Source organism: Capsicum annuum, unplaced genomic scaffold, assembly GCF_002878395.1.
Source record: "Capsicum annuum cultivar UCD-10X-F1 unplaced genomic scaffold, UCD10Xv1.1 ctg1490, whole genome shotgun sequence".
Taxonomy (NCBI): domain Eukaryota; kingdom Viridiplantae; phylum Streptophyta; class Magnoliopsida; order Solanales; family Solanaceae; genus Capsicum; species Capsicum annuum.
The window spans coordinates 9740-20240 of NW_025820315.1; positions in this window are offsets into that span (position 1 = coordinate 9740).

The following is a 10501-nucleotide window of genomic DNA, read 5'->3' on the forward strand; positions in this document are numbered from 1 at the left end:
TTATCAAGCAAAATATGGATATTGGGCAGTGGAAAATCATCCTTCAGACTTGCTTTGTTCAAATCCTGATAATCGACACATACTCGAATCTTGCCATCTTTCTTTGGGACAGGAACAATGTTAGATAACCAAGTAGGATAACGAGCCACTTGAATGACTTTGGCATTAAGTTGTTTCATAATTTCCTCTTGAATTTTCACAGTTACATCAGTTTTAAACTTTTCCAACTTTTGTTTGACAGTGGGAAATACAAGATCAGTTGGCAATTTATGAGCCACTAATTCAGTGCTTAAACCAGGCATATCATCATAAGATCATGCAAAAACTTCCTTATAATTAATTAATTCTTGAATCATTCCCTCTTTTAATTATGGTGAAGCATGCACACTTATTTAAGTTTTCCTAACATCTCCTTGATCTCAAAGATTAATTGGCTCAGTTTCATTCAAATTAGGATTCAGCTTATCTTAACATTGTTTCAACTTTTTGCTTACTTCTTCTAATGCCTCTTCTTCATCATATTCTACTTCTTGCTTCACTATATCTTGATTAGATTGGATTTTAAGAGTAGGCTGAAAATTTTGCATGCATATCATATCACTAGAATAACCATAAAGAGAACTGTATAAAGAAAAAGTCAAATAAAATATATTAGACACAAGAACAAAAGGGACATTGTATTTCATTAAAAGGAAAAGATGGGAGGGTTTAGATGTAAACGACAACTGAACATAAGCAAGGTATCTTTTGAATTACAACCCTGAAATAACTCGGATAAATAGAAAGAAAAACAAACCAAACTACCAAAACTCCCTCCTGATGAGGAGAAGAGTGACTTTCCAATTGTTGAGCTAGACAACAGGGCCAATAAACTGCACATTTACGCTGCTAGTACCTTCCCCAATTTAAACTACATCAGCTTTAATAAATATGTTCTGGAAAGGGATGCATTGTCATCATTCATTATTTCTATGACAGATAATATGGAGGACTCAATAACATTGACTTTGATGAAGGATTCATTGAGTACCGGTATTGGCTTGGTAAGTGTCTATACATCTTTCTTTCACTTCTTAGCCCTCTTTCTATCCTCAAAAGTAGGTCCATACCCCAAACTAAAGGTACCAAAATTCTCACGTAGGTATACTGGATGAGCCCTGCCTTGTAAAGATGCCCCTAAACCCTTTCCAGGTTTGAAACCATGCTTTAACATTTCATTCACGACCATAACAGATGTGGAGCGCAGCTATGGCCTCAGAATAAGATTTCCCTTGAGGATTTACTCAATAGTTACCGCCTCAAAATCCTGATAAATTAGTTCTCTATCTACATTGCCTATCTCAATAGAGGAAATAGAATAATCTTTGCTCACGGATAAGTACCCTTTGCCATGAACAACAGTTTCTTAGTTGTCGCTTTCAAATTTGACAATTTGGTGTAATTTAGAGGCAACTTCCCCATCCTTGTGAACCCATAGTCTTCTCAATAATAAATTGTAAGAGGCATCGATATTCAACACTTAAAATTCTATGGAAAATTCAACAGGCCCTATAGTTAACACTAGCTCTATTTCACCAATAAAATTTATTTTTGTTCCATCGAAAGCTCTGACACATACATTGTTAGGTTGAACCTTCTCGGTACTGATGTTCAACTTTTGCAAAGTAGACAGAGGACAAATATTAGCTCCAGATTCTTCATCAATCATGACATGAGTGACATAGAAATTTTCACACTTCACATTAATATAAAGGCCCCGATTATGCCCCGTACCTTCCACAGGCAATTCATCATTAGAAAAGCTAATCCTGTTTACCTCGAAGATTTTTCCAATAATTTTCTCCGAATGATTCACCATAATTTATTAGGGACATAAGCTTCATTCAACACCTTCAGTATAGCATTACGATGTTCATCAGAATGCAACATCAAAGAAAGAAGGGAGATTTAAGCTGGAGTCTTCTTCAACTAATCTATGATTGAATATTTTGGCAATTTTATCTTTTTCAAGAACTTTTCAGCTTCTTTCTCAGTGATAGGCTTTTTGAAAGACGATTTCCCATTTGTCATTAGTTTAGACTTCCTCAAACCTTCTGGAACAAAACACTTTCAAGAATGAGTTAAACCCCCTACTTCATTTACTTCATCCACAATTTCTCTTCCCTAGTAAGTCATACAGTCTACTTATAATTCTAGGGGACCTTTTTAGTATCAACTAGCAAGAGTTGGGTCATCGACTTGATGATAATAAGTGTTGCAAGTACTCATTTTACAGTTAAAATAGGCTTGCTCGGAGCTCCTACTACCGTTAACTTGGGCTTGTCCTAACTTAGACCACTAGTTTTTTCAACTCATTTTACGATGAGCACAGGTTTCCTTGTATTTGCTTGAGCTTTATTTTCTAACGATATCACCTTCATCGAATCTGCAATATTCACTGATTTTTCCTCATTAGTTTATATCCTAAAGGCTTGTAAGACATCGTGGACTCTTTACCATCATATATCAACTCCAACATATTTGTTTCAGCACGAACCAATAATGGATTTTGGTTGATGTTTGGAACCTCCGGGCGTGTATCATAATCTGATTTATGTCAATCAGATCCTGAATTGCTCTCTTCAACTAACAACATCTTTCTATATCATGCCCCAGAATATCAGAACAATATGCGTATCTTAGAGAATAATCAAAATTTCTTAGAGGCAAATTCGAAAGCTTTCCTTTAATTGGTCTCAAGACCTTCACATTTCTCAACCCCTAGAATAAACTAGCGTATGACTCCTCGATAGGTGTGAACTCATTCTTGATTGCCTTTTCTTTGTTAAACTAGGGCCTAGGTGAAAAACTAGATTTGGAAGGGTTTTGGTAATTTTATGGAGTTGAAGGACAATTTTGAGAAGTTGGTGTACACTATTGTGGGTAAGAAGGGGTTTGGACATATGGTTGTGCATTATATACTAGGTATAAAGGTAGTGGAATAAAATATAGTGGGTTTTACAAAAAGCAATAATAATTAGGGGGGGTATATAGAGGTTGGGCATAGGCTTGGGCTTGAGACTGGGGTTAGGGGCGAGAAGGTCTTTTCGAATATGCGTGTGGTCCAGCAGCTACAATAGTCGCTACATCCTCCTTCTTTTTTTCCCTCCAAAGTTTTCAAAACCACTCTGAATTGCTTGGGTGGTGGCCTTTAATGCGGAAAAACTCATGATTCATTTAGTATTGATACCTTCTTCTATCATCTCTTCCATTTTGAGGACTTCGACAAATGGCTTACCCATTACTGGAAGCAAGTGTTGGAAATATGCCTCATCTTGTGCCTGTATGAAAACCTCTATCAATTTACTCTCTTTTATCAAAGGTTTTACCTAGCATCCTGTTCACGCCACCTTATCGTATACTCCCTAAAACTTTTAGTACTCTTCTTCTTCTTCTTCTTCTTCATATTAGTCAGGGATTTCTCATCAGGAATCAGATCTACATTTAACTGAAATTATTACACAAATTCATTAGCCAGGTAATCCCAACTATTCTATTTGTCGATGTCCTGATCCACAAACCACTCTAAGGATAAACTCAAAAGGCTCTCAATGAAATAAGCCATGAGTAATTCTTCTTTCCCTCTAGCACCCCTTAATTGGTTATAATAACGCCTCAAATGTGCCAGCGGATCATCGTATCCGTCATAATTCTCAAACTTCGACATCTTAAAATCAAGAGGAAGATTAACACCTGGAAACATTAATAGATCTTTATATGATCAACTTTTATAATCCCCAAGTCCCTGCAAGTTCCTCATAGCCTGTTCCAAACTCTTCAACTTTCGTGCCATGTCCTTCTGTTCTTCTTTCGTGACAAGTTTCTCTGTATCGAATGGAAATGCATGTAGTTAATTATACCTATACGGATCAGTCATCTTCAAAGTAAGCTCTGGGGTATAATACTGATCATTCAAAATCTTCAACATCAGCTCACTAGCAGATCGAAAGAGCATGATTGTTGGACGAACAACATATGTAGGAGATTCAGGTGGTGACGGAGCCACGAACACAGGTGCCCCAGGTGGTGTTGGATGGGCAGTGGGACTTCATTGTAGAACTGTCAAGGGCACACTAGAAGTTCCAGGATAGTACTGACGTGGCATGAATCCTGGCTCATGTTGGGACGTATCAGTGGGACCGAAAAATTATGCTTGAGACAACAACGGGTAATTCAAAGTGTTGCCGAGATCATCCGGGTATGGAGGAGGAGGCATGCCACTGGCCCATGCTCTGTGCATCTCTTCCAGTTATTTTTTGAGTCTCAATATCTCTTCATTATGCTCTGAACCCCCTTTTTTAGGACTCTGATTCGTGTTAATGGGCGAGTTTTCTACCTTTTTGTTAGCTATGACAAACTTTACTTTTGATTTGGTGAAGTAAGGATGACTAGCCAGAGTGCTATAAATCAACCACTGACTAGCCAGAGTACTACAAATCAACTACTTTTTATCCGAAAGAACATGCTCATCAAAGACAAAACCCGTTAGGATTAGGTCACACAAACAACAAGAAAATCACATGTATATTTGTCCTAGATTTATGCGCATTTCTACCTATCTTTGAGAATAATGAGGCCATTTTAACATTATCCCAGTCTTTTCCTTACACTTGTTGCTTCATACTCTCCTATTACACTTCGTTTTTTTCTACTTTTCTCCCTCGCTTCTCCTTTCTTTGCATCAGTCTCTTCTCTTTTTCTTTTCTTCTCTCACTATTCTTTCTTTTCATCATTCTTCTCTCGCTATTTTCCCTCTTTTTGTCATTCTTTATGGCTTTTGTTTTCTTAAGGAAAAAAAGAGAACAAAGAAACAAAATACATAGATCGAACCTAAAAATAGGTTGCCTACGTATCATGTTGTACATGAATCGGATCTTAAGTAGTTCGGGAAGTATGCATAAATACCACAGAGTTGATAATTTTGATTTTTGATTTTTTTAATGACGAAAAACAAACAAAAAAATTAAAAAAAAAAAATAAGAACACCACAACATCACTAGATTTTTTCAATAGACGAAACAACTAAAACAGACTCCGACATTAAGACAACCTTGATAGTAATCACGTAAAAACTGAACAATACTCTAGACCAACAGGACAACATACATAACACTCATAATGAAAATTCCAAAGTTGAAACAAACTTGACACCTACAAAGACACAATAATACAATGACAGAAAAAACAAAGGACTCAAACTAAATAAAAGATAGGAAATGCCCCTTTAAACTGCTGCGTCGTGTGATGATCCTGGCTGAGATGGACTTGTCTGTGAAGTTCTCACTCTCCCACTCAAACTTTGTAATATATCCTGCAAGGACACTTTTATATTTGGGAAGAAACTTCTAGCACGTGTCCAAGCCTCTTGAGAAGTACATCTAAAATAATTTTTCAGGTACCTCTCCACAGTTGTGAGCAAACTTGATAACTGAACTCTCAATAGCTTCACTTTGGCCCTCGCACCTGCGTCCTTATTGTCATCACCTATGCCTGCTTCACGTATCCGTCCTCGAAGTTGCACTGGTAATGACCTGCTGATACCCTGAGGTGTGGATTGTAGCCAGATCTCATATCTCTGAGTGTACCCCAGATTATTCGAACTTTTTTAAGAGTATCCACACCTAACTTTGTTGCGTGATGCTAGAACTTCTTGTATTTACTCTCACCTAAGGCTTGGTTTTTAAAGTGCTCCACATCCTTTAGAAGATCCATTACTAGTGGGATGTCTTGCAATCTACCCAACTGGCGTATTACCCTAAAAGGAGAGTATGGTCTAGAGCAGTTGAGCCCTAACAGAACTAGACAGAGTTGCATCCGATAATTATTCAAGATTATTTTTGGATGAAGCCACTGATATGTCCACAGAATGTTATCCTCAGTTCTTGACCCGAGAAATTCGATCTAAGCATCGACTCTCATAGGTAACGAGAACTTATCAAAGCATTCTCTATTCCATATATTTCACTTGATCGGGCAAACAACGTTTAACCACATTCGGTTTGATCAAAGAAGGCACAAGAAAATGCTCCATCTTCCACAATTACAATATCACGTTACTTCCCTAAAAAATCTCATCCCCCTTTTATTTTAGTTAAAGCCTTATATATTTCTGCTAAGATCATAGGTACGATGGTGAACATATCCCCTTTCTCCTCATTGAATAAGGCTATAACTACAGATTGCAAATGAGTATTAACACGCCTTTCTTCTAGGGGAAACACTAAAGTGCCTAGCAAATCCAGAGTGAATACTTCTAGACAGTTCATTTCCCAATCCTTCTTAGTCACATAAAATTTGTCCTAAAAGCAATTGAAACCTTCCAAGGACCCGAATCTAGCGAATAAAAGGTTTAAGGAAATCCATGATTGATTCAGACAACCCAAAGGCCTGTTACTACTTTTCAACCCACAACCTTGTAGAAACCTTGTGCTAGAATGATTTCGAGCTCGGATCATATCTTTATCAATATAAGGCAAATGAAATAGATTGGATATTTCTGCCAAAGTAGGCATCATTTCACATCTTCCAAACCTAAAATTCAAACTACTTGGATCCTAGAAGGTCAACACAACATTTAATAGATCCAGACAAGGTATGATATGCAGAAATGCCGTAAGATTGCCTAATATTTTATTTAGCTCCTGCTTGTTAGAGTAGTTGAACATGCCCCACCACTTGATTAACTTTTTGGGCACCTTGGAAATCATCAAGACTCTAGACCCTATATACGGATCCATCCTGTAATAACATACCAGACTTTTCACTCAAAATTCAATAAAAGAATAAGAATTCTCGACCCTTGAGATTTTAACATGAAAAAGTGTCATATGATACGAAGGGACAGACCGACTTATAACTCAAGTCTACCAAATGGCTCTACTAATGAAATCAACCTATTTGGCTATGATCAGCTAATTAACACAAGACTAAGAGAAAAATGTCCCTTGGCTAGGACTAAAACAATGACCAAACTAAAAGATTATTGGACCCACCGAGGGTTGCCTACGTATCCTACCCTGAAAGACGTGAATCAGGTATGCGTAGTTCGTCCAGGCTAGACAACTATGAATTAATAACAAACTAAACCTTGACTTAAGAGACACGATCAAAGATAGACGATGAACAACGTCAATAAAATCTTTTTTGAATTTTTAATTTAACACTTCACATAAAGCTGACACCAACAACTACGAAAGAAAAATCTTTTTGGTATTTTCGTTATATGCAATATATAAAACTTCTACCATATTTTTGAATTTTCTTTTGTAGAAAACTCCTATTGAAAAAAATCTTTTTTGAAGTTTTCGAATTATGAATGCTTGCTAAAGAGAACAAAAGAAAAATCTTTTTGATATTTTTTTTTTGTTTGTTTTTGAGAAGATAAGTGCAAAAGATAATTTTTTATTTTTTAATTTTTGAATTGTGAAAAACAAAAGTCATAAAGAAATCTAAAAACTACAAAACTTTTTTTTGACTCACTTTTTCCTTTCTTTTTCCTCTTTTTTTTGGAACTTTTCCTAGCCTAAATACAATCTTTCCTTTAATTCTGGTACATACTTACCAAAATTAGTCAGTCAAATGACCTATTACCCTCAAAGATGCAACAATTAGCATGTAGGAATGCCTTAGGTGTAGTCTCCTACAAAGGACCCAATGGGTCCGACTAGGTCTCAATATGATGCAGATAAGCATGACCTAAAGGCTGACCATGGCTGGGGTCCACTGACAAGGTTGTTTGGGGGATCGTATGTTGATAGTGGTTGCGATAGTTCCACCTACTCCATACACCCAACGGCTCCCCCTCCTAAAATAAGGGTGACTCAACTAGAGGTCGTGTACACACGTGTACTGCGGGACTTGTTGCGAAAGAAATGACTCGGGTTATGAAAATGATGACAGATATAAAGCGGTAATATATAAGAGAAAAACTGTAAACACGTAGCACATAAGCACTCAATAATGATACAACAAATACAAACGATAACACAAACAATGTTTATACACCTATAATGTCAAACTAAGCCGATACAATTTTAAAAAATAAGCTCGAATTTTGAAAAGTTCCCCAGCAGAGTCGCCAGAGTTGTCACATCCCTTTTTAACCAAAAGAATTGTTTTTAAGTTTGAAAAAGGTTTTATTATTAAGTGACAAAAAGGAAAATTTGTTTCGAAAAAGAATTGTTATGTTTAAACCCAGAGTCGCCACTTGGCATAAATCGAGTGTGCTAAGTTACCTTTGAAAATCCTTTTCAAACAGTTTGACTCTAAAAATATGATCCACGAACAGAGATTTTGGTTAAGGAATTCTGTTGATCGAGGAGAAGATGTTAGGTACCCCTTGGTCCCATGGTTCCAGCACAGTCGCTTCTTGACTTGTATTGAATAATCTGATGCTATGAAGTGAATAAACCACATAAAACGCACAAAACGAATAAACAAACCACACAAAACAAATCCAAAAAATAGTGTCCAGTTTAATTATTATAGACCGAAATAAAAATGCTGAAATGAAACCTAAACTAACCTATACTAACCCTGAACTATGCCCTACCCGACGCCTCGGGCCTTTATCACGAACGCCCTTCGCGTATAAAATACATCGGGATATTCCCCGATGAATGAATACAAATGACATCGGGGCATTCTCCGAGTAAATGAATACATTTTTTCAATGTGAGAAAACCAAAACCGTTCAACAAATATTTCAACTATTCAACAATCCTTAATCTCTAAAATTGTCTACCCCTATCATTTCCCTATCCATTTGACGACCTAACAAATGATACTATCGAGTTCGAGAAAATTAATAGCTATTTCAAATTAACTCAATCAATGAACCAAAGCAAGTGAACATTTACTTCATCAATTTTTGAATCCCATCCCAATTTAATATCAATCACGCAATTACTCAATTCCCAATCATACGATTACTCTACTTTTAAAGCACAAACCAAGACAACGACAATCAACATTACTCAAATATACTCGAAACCACACCACAAATCACAACATCAACCAAGTTGAAAATAATAAAAGAGTAAAGTTAAGAGATGGACCTCAGAAGAACCGACTTTTCATTGATAATAATGAATTAATAAAGCCCAAACTCGAAGTCCTACAATGGAAAATCTCAACAACGACAAAATCAACTCGATATCAAGATATAGCAACCACATAAATTCTCTCCGATTCGAACCAAAAAATCCGCAGAAGATCGAACAAATCGAGGCAAAAATTATGAAAATAAATTGAGAAAACCCGTGTACGATTTCTGCCAAAAACTTCGCCATAAAAAGAACTGAAATAAGGCCACCGCTATTGGGTTTTGGTTGGGTTTTGCCGGTCTCCAACTGGTGGAGCCGATTTTCGATCTTTGTGATGATATTCAGTGAGGAATTACTTTCCAAAAACTCAATACAACCCGTCGATTTTATAGACTCCCTTTCCGATCATTTATTTGTTCACCCCCTTTCTCTCTTTCTCAATTCTACTCTCTTTCTCTCTCGCACAAATCACTCATTGTTCCCCTCTATTCCATCTCTTCCCTGCATTTCTATGTATATGTGTGTGAGTGTTATGTGTAGTTTTTCATGAATGTGGATTTTTTCGATGAGCTATGTGTTTTTTCGGTGAGGTGTGAGTTTTGTGGTGAGGTCTGCGCATCTATATGTGTGATGGTGTCTATATGTAAGGTGTGTCTATATCCTCTATGAGACTCCCTTTTGTTGTGTGGGTATTGTGTGTATATATATCTATTGTGAGAGAGGATTCTCTATATGAGAGTGACAATGTATGTGTGTATATGTATTGTAAGACAGCCTCCCAAAAACATGATAAGGGCTAGGGAAAGGGGGCACGTGGGTAGGGGTAGAGGGTGGGTGGAAAGTTGTTAGGATAAGGTGGTTAAATTTAATTGAGTGGGTGTTAATTTGTTATAATTTTGTTATTTAGGGTAAGAATAAAAAATGATGAGATGGTATTTTGTTTTTCTTGTGAAAAAATTACCATGTGGATGGGGTACGCGATAAGGTAATCGAGTTAAATTAATTTTCGGGAAGGACAGAATTACGTGTGTACATACAACTTTGATTTTGTTATCATAATGTCGTTAAAGAAAAAGTATATAGTACATAAAAATAGTGTACTAAGCCTATTTTAATAACTTTTATATCCATAACATAGTTATATCATTTTATAAAGTGACGACATATTTGAATCACAAACGCAATATATTTAAGCGTCTAATTATGCATGTATATTCAACTTTATATATATTTAAGTATTTAATTATGCACATTAAAGGAAAAAATTATCGATATCAATTAATATCAAGTTAAAGAATACATTTATGATAAAATTAAAAAATACGTTTATATAGCATATCTAATTCACTATCCAACAAGGAATTATTTGTTGAGAGATAATTATTCCGAATTAATTATCTCATCTTTAAAAAAATAAA